Source organism: Hydra viridissima, unplaced genomic scaffold, assembly GCF_058129835.1.
Source record: "Hydra viridissima isolate aposymbiotic clone 2 unplaced genomic scaffold, HvirCarnegie_v1 scaffold_1, whole genome shotgun sequence".
Lineage (NCBI taxonomy): Eukaryota > Metazoa > Cnidaria > Hydrozoa > Anthoathecata > Hydridae > Hydra > Hydra viridissima.
The window spans coordinates 22,334,322-22,345,710 of NW_028324300.1; positions in this window are offsets into that span (position 1 = coordinate 22,334,322).

Consider the following 11,389-nt stretch of genomic DNA (forward strand, 5'->3'; position numbering starts at 1 on the left):
AAAGATATTGCAATGATTTTTTTAAACTCTTTATTGAAATAAACGTTTTTGTGTATTGTCTTTTTAATCCCAAAAGAAAAAACCTCTTTTTATGACTTATTTTAATAAGTTAATACTCAATTTATACCCCAAATTAATAAATTAGCAATCAGTACCGCACAAATTTTTTTTTTTACCTCAGCATAACGATACTTAGCAATACTAAACTATTTTAAGATTTTTTCCAGGCGAAAAATTTCCTCAAGTTCTCAACCGCTCCATTAAGAAAAGAAGACTTTCCATGCCTGATTGTCTTATTGAGCGCAAGTCAAGCCAGGCAAGACTGAGTCAGCGTCTGAAGTACAAATCCAGAGATCCAAAGCAACTTTGAGGCGACTTGGAAATTATGAAACTTCTGGCAAGGATGAATCTTCCATTCAGCTTTGTTGAGGCAAAACCTTTCAAGGAGTTTATGCACTACTTAGATCCAAAGCTGAAAATCAAGGCTGCCACAACTTATTCTAGATACAAGCTGCCTTTGTTGTATGACAATGTCAAGACGGCTGTGGATAAAGTTTTGGAAACTAATCTACTGGAAAGTCCGGGAGTGGCTCTGAGCACGGACATTTGGACTTCAAGGAACTTTGATCCATACCAATCATTGTCTGTTCATTACATTGACAAGGAGTGGACCCTGAACAAGTTTGTCGTTTCTGTCAGTCCGTTCAGTGAGAGGCACACAGCAAACAACATCGCCAAAAAGATCGACAAGTAAGTTAAATTACAAAATGTACTTTTTTACATGAGTTAAGTTAATTGTGTTCAACAGTTTGCATGTTTATAATCGGTGCAAAGGAAAGTTAGTTATTTTAGTGTTTGTATTAGACATAAATTACCATACTGTGACAATACTAGACATTTCAGTTTGCCGTAATTTTTTGTTACTTTTTTTAGGGTTGTTGCCGATCTACCTGCATCAGGAGCTGTTTCAGTTGTCGTAACTCATGACAATGCTACCAATGTCAAAGCTGCAATTCCAAAGTGCACCTTTATTGATGAGTCTTTGCTTTGTGTGGACCATACTTTGAATTTGGCCATCAAGGACACTGTCGATGCCACCACAACAGTAGATCATGCAATCACTTGTGCTCAAAGGCTAGCAGAAAAGACGCACAAGAGTCATATGGCGAATAAAAGAATCAAGGCCGAAATTGCAGCTATGAACAGGGACATTCGTCTTTCCATGGAAACCGATTCAAAGGAAAATGTTACAGAGTTGGTCTACAAAAAGTTCATCACTGCCAACAACACTCGCTGGAATTCTACATACATGTGTGTGCAGAGTGTCTTTGACATGAAAGAACCTCTTTTGGCAATAAAAGCGAGGCCAGGCATTGACCCAGCAGATGTTGCATCTCTTGTCCCCTCTGAATTGGAGTTTAAAATCTTTGAGGAACTGTTGCCTACTCTCAAACTGTTGATAAAGACATCTGAGAGACTTAGTGCAGATAAAAAGCCAACTCTACACATTGTTGTTGGTGGTCTCCACAATTTACAGCACCACATCAACAGGGTTGAATTGATCAAGGATGATTTGTCAGACACAAGCAAATCTTTTTCAAGAACTTTTTCAGCCAAGCTTGATAAAAGGTTTCCCAATGCTGGCGCTCATACCATGTTTCTTGGTGTTGGTCATCTCCTTAATCCTTACTACAAGGGTGTAGCATCTAAAAAATTTGGAACCTATGATAAAACCTACAAGTACTTGGTTGAAAACCACACCAATCATCGTGAATGGCTCAACAAAATCATGGATCAACCAACGGCCACTGCAAACTTGGAGGAGGAAACAGATTCGTTGGCTCAAGACGTGATTGAATTTCATTCTCAACACACAGCAATTTTGCACAAGTCCGACATTGCCAAGGAATGGGATGTCTACAAGAATATGCATCCCTGGCCAATGAAAGAGGCCCAGGAAAATGTTCTTGGGTTTTGGAAAAAACATGAAATGACTTTACCTCTTTTGGCTGAAGCAGCACGGCGTTACCTGGCAATTCCAGCATCTTCGGCCACTTCCGAGAGGGCCTTCTCTGCAGGAGGAAACATAGTCACTCACAAAAGGACCAAGCTTCAGCCGGAAAATGTTGAAAAGTTGCTCTATATCCAACAGAACTATGACTTTGTTCAAATCAAGTCCTGGAAACTGACCTCAGAAGATGACAAAGATCCTGGTAGGGCATTCACAAAAATTCTAAAGAGAGATCTTAACTCTATTTTTGCCTTTAGTAAAATCTTAAATTTTGCCACATCCATGTATTGCTTCTATGTTTCTTGTTTTAACTTTAAACTTTTAAATTCTTTTCAAACTGAAATTTTGCTCAGTTTAAAATAATTTTGTAATTTTCCTTCCAGATTTGTTGCCTCAAGAGAGTGATCAAGCCAATGTTGTTGAATCAGATGATGTGGTTGAGATTCAGCCTAATCCAAGACTGCCAAGTCAGCCGATGTCACGAGCAAGTACGGCCTCCTCTAGAATCTCTACTGCTACAACATCTCATGTACCAGGTATTACGCCATTAATCACCAGTTCAAGGAGTTCTGCTCCAGCTCCTTTTGCTGCACCATCCAAAGCTCCAACTGATGCACCTTCAACTAGTGACACAAGTAAATGAATTGTTTGAAAAAGTTTGTAATTAAAAACTTTTATTTATTGCCAATAAAGTTTAGTTAATGTGCATTACAGTACAGCAATCACAAATAAAATAAATGAAACACATGCAAATTTTCATTTCAATTTTTATTTGTCTTGTTAAGCCTCGGTAAATAGTTTAATTACGATAAAGTAACCAAAACAGTTGTAATGGCCGAGCCCCCCAGCAGAATACTAAATTTCACATTAAGGATTAACTAGTATGTCTCGTTATGTCTCGTTATGTCTCGTTATGTCTCGTTATGTCCCGTTAAAAAGATGTAAATTCCGGGAAATTGTGAAGCTTCTATTTTGTCCGGGACATCTCGTCTCGTCTCGGTATCGTCCCGGATTTCGAGTGAAAATTGAAAATTGTCTCGATATTTATCGCTAATCGGGACAAAGCTTTTAGGATCGTCTCGTCTCGTCTCGATTTAAAAAAATAACGAGACGCAGACCCTTAACTGAAACATTCGAAAATAATGACAAGGCACGTCCTTGATTAATAAAAAAACATTTAGTCCTTAACAAGATATGATTAAAAAAACCGCAATTAAAACAATCACAGTGTTGTGATGTTTGAGGTCATTCAAAAATACTTTTACACTTTTTTTTTCTTGAAGAACGTCATTTTTTATCGTTTCTAAATTGTATAGTATCGTCAGGATGGTGGAAAAACTTATCAAGTATCTAATTGGAGAGTATCGAAAGAAAGCTTTTATTTACTATCTTAAGTTTTAAGTTGACAAAATAATATTATTCTTCCAATAAGCTTGAATTATATTATAATACAAGCAATAAAAAAAAAGGATTCTATTTAATGTCACTTTTTTTGAAATGGAATATAAGAGAAAACCCAAATTCTAAATCATGTCTTAAAACGCGCAAAAAAATAATTAACTTATGTTATGAATTAACACAGGCAAACAAAAAATTTATTGCATTAATTTTGAAACTTGTTCTTAGCTAATTTTGATTTATATCTAATTTATAATATATATTCTAATTTATAAAAAAGTAAGGTAAATTCTAATTTTGAAAAGGATTTTGAACAAATCGTGTACTCATAAATATTCAATCGGGAAGAAAAAGCTTTCAACTTTCTAGCAATTAAACAGCAGAGTTTTCTTCTTTTTTATTTCCAAGAGAGTTTTTTACGACAGCCTCAAACGAAAACCAAGCTATTTTTTCCCTTGCTATCGATTGTTTTAACAAATTCTTTATCACTTTTAAAAATCCAGAGTTTATGAGCAATCAAAAACTCCTCCTACTTTTTCTTTATTGACAAACATGGCAACATCCTTTTTTTTCATGTCTTCTAGCGAAGGGAGACTAAAATACCAACTTCAGTATGGCTTTCGCCGCTAGTTGGGAGGCAGATGCCACTGGAGGCGGTCTCTAAACCAACTTGCTTCCGAATTATCTTCTGACGGCGGCCGCCAGTGGCTTCCGCCTCCAAAAAAAGTCGGCCTTTTGGCAGAAAGTTACTTTGCCTCCGGGAGGCGTTATCAACTCTGATTAAAATCACACTGAGCTGACAGTTGGACATTGAGTAATGTGTTCACTCGAAGTTATGGTTAAATATATTTGAGCGTGCAATAAAGCGAAAACTTTTTTAACTGCAAGATTGCACGTTGCAAGCTTCACAAGAGTTGAAAAGTATCGAATATACAGTATTGGCCATTAATAACAATCCATCATGTTATTGTAGTATGGATATAAGTTTGAAATTACATATTTTAAAAATTAAAAGAGATTTTTTCTTCAATTTTTTTTTATTCAAATAAATCAAATAATTACCATATAAATTTATTATAAAGTAATAATAAATAAAAGAATTAAAAACTGAAATATTGAAATGAAAACAAGTGTTCATATGTATCAAAAAAAAAAAATGTGGCCAAAATAAACAAACCACATCATTAAAATTAACTAACCATAAAAACAAAAATAAATTAAAAAACACAAAAAATAAAAAAATAAAAAATTAATATTTTGTTGACAATCCTTTAGCTTTTAAGCATTCATTGAGCCGTTTCGGCATGGAATTCACTAAATTCCTAGTAATATCTTTTGGAACATTTTTTAGTAACTTTGTTACTCAGCTGGTCCAGATCTTTTATTTCATATTTACCAAGATTGTGGTCTAACCAAGACCACAAATTCTCTATGCAATTGAGATCTGGACTATTAGCAGGCCAAGACCAGAGTTGCCAGATTGGCCACTTAGTGGCCAAATCCGTGAATCTGGCCACCGCAAAAAAAATTCGGCTTATCGGCAATTTAGCTATGTTTGGTTTTTTTATTCCATTATTTTATTTTTTAAAATGATTATTATAGTAGGCTGATTATGATTACTTATTTATTAAGTGTAAAACAATGTTATTTTTTAAAATTTCACAATGTTATTTTTATTAATGCAGATATAAGGTATAAAAATTATAATATAAATAGTTGAATATGTTTAATGTTTTGTTATAACTTCTAAATTAGAAGTTATAACAAAGTAGTGACGAAGTAATAGTAAAAGTAAATAAAGAAGTAATAACAATTCTAGTAAATAAAAAACAAGAACAACAGTTTGATTTTATTTATTTTATTTTTATAACTACGACAGTTTTTACGGAATCGTAGGACAAATTTTATCCGATTGTCTTATTTTAGCCAATAAGAATTACTTTTTGAAAATTAAACCAATGCGATCGCGGAGAATTTGGCTACTTTTTGGCCACTTTTGGCCATTTCCGGATACTTTATTTTATATTTCTGGCTACCGGGTATCGCAAAATATCTGGCAACCCTGGATTGCAGGAATAGAAAAGAAATCAAACTTGTCAGATTTAAATAGTTAACCCTAAAATGCATGATTTTTTAAAAAAACATCAGAAAAAATCATATACATTTATTTTGATATGTCAATTCGTTTAAAAAAGTTTTGAAAGTGATATTTTAAAGTTACAATTTTTTTTAAAGAAAAACGTGTTGCATATCTCCAACATTATGCATCCAAATCTAATTTTATGAAGAAGATTGGTCATTTTTAAAACAACTGTTTTTCTTAGTTTGTGCATATCTTTGCTTTTAGGAAATTTACATCTGACTCGTCCATCAGTCCAAGTTAGATAATACCCTATTTGATCTAGGCAAAATTCCTTTGGTGGCGCATACAGAGATGATGCACTTTTTTTGGGCTTTTTCGGCCACCATTTCCCCTAATGTACCATTGCTAAGGCGACCTCGTCTTATGGTATTTCTTTGTATAGTTTTCATTAGACATAAAGACAATTCTTTCCGGAGCACAAAAAATTTTTATTTTTCTTGATGACTTTCATAAGATTTGAAAACTATATTATAAAGAACCCATGAATTTGCTAATGATATGTTAATGAAATGATAAAAAAGACGCATAAATCATTTCTTTCTTTTTAATATAATTTTGTTCCTAGAAAATATAGAATCCATCAAATCAACACCTGCCATGTGACGGTAATAATCTTTAATAACAAATAGACAGCTAATGTCAATCTTTTCCCTTGTTTTTTCGTCGAAGCGGTTTATGATTGGTAATCATCGGTAACTGGCCTGGTTATGTGGACAACTAACGAACTGCTTCATTATCTTTCCAGATCAAGGAGCTTATTTCTATTTCATTCACTTCTCCAACAAACTCATATACTGTCCGTCAAGCATCTTTTTTAACTATTTTTTCGGTTGGAAGTTTGCAATAAGATATTCTAATGTTTTTTAGCTCGATATGCTAATAGAGCAGGACAGGTATAGTAATTATCAAAGTACAGTCTGTAATTATCAAAGTACAGTCTGTAGTTATCAAAGTACAGTCTGTAGTTATCAAAGTACAGTCTGTAATTATCAAAGTACAGTCTGTAATTTTAAAAAATACATTTTTAAAAAGTGATTATACAACAAAAAAAGACTCTAATGCGTAAAGTAGCATTTTTTCTGCAACATAAAAATTTAATATCATTAATAGCTATAACATAGAAATCAAAACAACAAATAGGTTTTACAAATAATAGCAACTTTTAGAAAAGCGAAAATAATTTTATTTGTATATAGATGAACGTATTATATACTATAAAAGTCACTGGAAGATCAAATAAATTAGTAATCTCAGCAAAATGTGATGCGACGAACTAAAATCTTTTTTGCGCAGTGGTTTTAAAAATAAGACATGTTCTAGAAAAAATCTGCGCGGATATTTTAAAGGATATTTATTCAACTATTGCATTTTGATATTGAATGTTATATATATTTTGAAAGTACATATATTATTATTCTTAAATTTCACTGAAATAAGTTTGTGAAGTTGTGTACGAGAGAACCCACGTACTTTGCGTTTTACACTCGACATAAGCATTTGCACAGTCTTCGGCTGGGCTTTCTTGGTAGCTCAAATCCATTTTATTTTGAAGTCTTGGATGTTTTTCAAGAATCAAATTTTAAAACAATTAACTATTTAAAATAATGCACGGTTATCGTTAACACCACGTCAGAACACGCGCAGATTTTTTCTGATACAAATCTTATTGGTAAGAGAAGCATGCGCAAATTTTAGTTTTATTTTGTGTTAATAAGGGAACATCATCCTTTGCTTATAAACTAATTTTAAAAAAGTTCAGTCGAAGTTCAGTCATGTGATTTGGTACTAACAAAAAACATCATACATAGCTAATGACTTTGGTTTCAGAAGAACGCTTCTTGATTGTGTCTCATATACAAATGATTTATCTAATAAATATATTTATCAAAAATGAGGGGAAGCACTAATAAATCTTTACAATAACTTTATTTAGGTGTAAAAGCTATTAGCGTAAAGAATAAATTCTACCATTTGTCATCAATTATAGTAAAACGCAAAAACAATTAATCTATTTATATTTAAAAAGTTGTATGTTTACCTTGCACGTAGGATACCAAGTTGCTCTACTTTGTATTGAAAACAGCGTAAAGCTAAAATCCCTACCGTCTCATTTGTCGCACATTCTTCAACCTTTTGATGTTGGAGTCTATTGCCATGTAAAAAAAAGCTTTGCGCCAAATATTAGACGTATATTACACCAACACACTATGCTGCAATTTATATAAAAAGGCTTTCGTTCAGCTCCAATCAAAACTCTTTAATTCAGAGAAATGTTTTACTCGTCTTCAAACTATTTTGCGATTTCTAAACAAGGGTTTAATTCCGCTAAAATAAACGAAGTTGACAAACCTAAATTTCAAATTGCTAATATGTTTCAACCAATAAAACCCGCTCAATCTGTTTACAGCATCTTCCAGCTGTAACTCCTCTAAGTAAATCTACCGATTCAATAATAATAAATTATCCACCCGCGCCAGTCTCGATCAATCAGACTTAATCAGTAGTTGTGATAAAATTCGAAAGCAAATGTTGATCAAATTCGAACTGCTATTCAAGAAAACAGAATTGCTCTAGTGGTTTAAAAGAATAGTTACAATGTCAAATCGAAGAAGTGAAAAAATTTCAGAATTAGCAAGACCTTCAAGGAGAATGTCTAAGTTTACCTCAAATTTTTACCCTATACAAAATAATTAGGCATTGGAGAGTCAATTCACGCAACAAACTTTGGAGATTCAATCAAAACAAAGAAAATGCAAGAAGTGTCCAAAAAGTTCGAACGAAAGTGCAACAAGTAAAAATGACCAATGGTTTACATGCGAAAATTTTAGATCTTAAAGCTGGGTGTGTTTTGCATGCTTGCCAAAAAAAATATGCGCTTAGCGATGAGTTCTTTTGTACCAAAAAATGTAGAGAAATTTTTTACTTTACCTCCTCATCTTTGTAGTTCAATTTGTTAGATAATCTATAAAATTGCTTTATTTCTATTAACTGTATAATTGTATGGCTAATTAAAGTTGTCCCAATTTTGTATTAAATGCAGCTAATGTATACTTAAGGTGGTACACCCCCATTCTAAAAAATTTCCTTAAAATAATCAATACAAAATTAAAACTACAATACAAAATTAAAACAAGTATGCTGATTTTTTTTTTTAAATAAGAAATCTCGATTGCTCAACTTTTGCCTCACTTATTCCATACGAATTGCCAAAATATGGGTGTAATTTAAAACAAGATATCTCCAGTTCTATATATCTTTTAACTCTGAAATTTTCACACTATGTTCCTAAAAGGTACGAAGAGGTTATGAACCAAAATCATGCATTAAAGATGCATAAAACATTTTAAAAATAATTTTCTATATATTTAAAAAAATTGTTAACAAAAAAAGCAAGAAAAAAAGATTTTAAACATACTTATACATCATATTTATTTGTAGTTTTGGTTCATTACCTAAGTCAATTAATAACAAAAACACCCTGAAAATTTCAAGTCAGCATATGGTCCCAAACAGAAAATATTGCGTTTTAAAATTTAGGTATTTGGTAAACATGACATTTTGAGAAAAACACAAAAAACAAAATAAAAGTTCGTTATATTAGGAAAAGAAGCACGAGCCCAATTAAAAACCTCCACTATTATATTGTGGGTCCTTTTCGTATTAAATCATATGATTAGTAAGTAGTTTACATTTTTTGTTTTTAAAATGCGTTGCTATGGCGTTGCTACGGACTTCTCAATTTACTATGGCCAAAAAACACATAATTATACACACTTCCTTATTTATTTATTAAAAAAAAAATTAATAATATTGTTCTATGAAAAATTTTGAATTTAAAAAACCAATTTTCAAAAAATTGATTTTTTCTAAAAAATTTCAAAATTAATGGGGATGTACCACCTTAAAAGTTAACTACGCATTTTGTCAATATAAAGTCTTCATAAAGTGAGTTCTTATATTTTTTATTCTTTTTGCTGACCGTCGTCTTTTTGCTGGCCGTCGTGTTAAATAAAAATGCAAAAACTTTCATAGTTAAATGTAAAAAACAAAGAATAAACCAAAAATTACAATTTCGAATTAATGCTTTGCATTCTTTTTTTACATTTCAAGTCTTTTTAAAGAAATCAATAGTATTGAACTCCTATAATTTCATTTCTCCTTTTGAAAGTATCTCTATCGGATAATACACTTTCCGTGAGGGTGTAATGCAATAAATACACTATCAACTCAATCAATAACACGACATAAATTTATCAATGATAACCATTATAATCTTACGTATAACCAAAATAAATTTTATGGCAATAAAAGTTTTAGCTATTGAAAAATATGTTAACCAGAAGCAATTATTAAAAATTCTAGATAATTTGCTTTCAGCACATATTTCATCCAATGTCTTTAATACTTCTTCAGTTATATAACGTTTCCTTGCCATTTGTAAATAAATTTTTTATTAAGTCACTCCATCATTTTTACCTAAAAAGTTACTCATAACTTTATTCTTTACCTCTATAACTTTTTTCTTTATGTTTATGTACATTTTATAATTTCTTATTTGTGTAAATGTGTATATATGTATGTATATGTGAATACATTATAATAACTATTTGACCTATATTTTAACTCTTTTAAAAGTCTGTTTTATAAGTTTTACTTATAAATTTTTGTAAAGTTCTACTTTTACTATGGGACTAGTTTATTTGTTATGTTTTTCTCTTGTCTTTTCTTTATATTATTTAGGTCATTGCGTTTTATTAGTGAATTACTATTTGCAATGACCTGTGTTTTTTTTCTGCGTTTAAAAAATGTTACTGAAAAATGTTACACTAAGTTGTTGAAAACACACTATAGTTGAAGTTGAAAACACACTATAATATTACCAATTGAACCTGGTAAGTTGTCCAAGTTAGATTAAAAAGATAATTTTTCTTTATAAACATCAAAGTAGTAGATGTCGCGTGGCACGGGACAATAGACCGCAACGACAGTTTCATGATGTCGATCTATTGTCCCGTCACGCGGGACATTAGATCGCAAAGGGTTATAAACAGGTAGGCATCTTGCTTTATCAAATGTCGTTTTAAAAAATTCACAGCTTACCCTTCTCTGCATCTTACATTCAACCCTTTTTAGTGATTATTTCTTATATATTTGTCCTGATATTTTTTAACCATTTTTCCCTCAATCAAAAAACCAAAATTGTATCACTAATTTATTTCACACACAAAAAAAATCATACAATGGTGGGCTAAATTATATCACTATGATTTAGTTTGCAAAAAATAAAAAACTCATGCAAAGAAGAGTTAAACTTTGTAACTTGAACACCGATTAACTTGATCATTTCGAACTTATTTCTATGGTCCCTGGAAATCTCAGTTGTGGAAAAAAACTTCACTTAAATCGAACATTCGTTAAGTCGAACCACTTTCTTGAAGATTCGACTTACCGGGACTAAACTGAAAATGAAATAAATAAGTAAATGAAATAAAATAATTAGAAGCAATTTGTTCCAGATGCACCTGGAACTTTTTCCTATTATTTTTGAATATTGATTTAACTGTACCACAGGACAAGGTACAGTTAGCAAACCAATAATATATTCAATTTTTTTAGTCAGCTATTTTACTCAAAACAAACATTCACTTAGAAACCGCAGTTTGTTTAGAGAGAATTTTCATTAAAACCACTCATTCTAATCATGTCTTCCAAAGTCACTTTTGATTTGGTGTTAGAAAGAAAGCTTGTTTTGTCATTAATTGAAATCTTTCTTCAAAGCAATTAGAATCTTCCACTTGTTTCAATCATTTAAGTAGCAAACTAATATAGTTATTCTG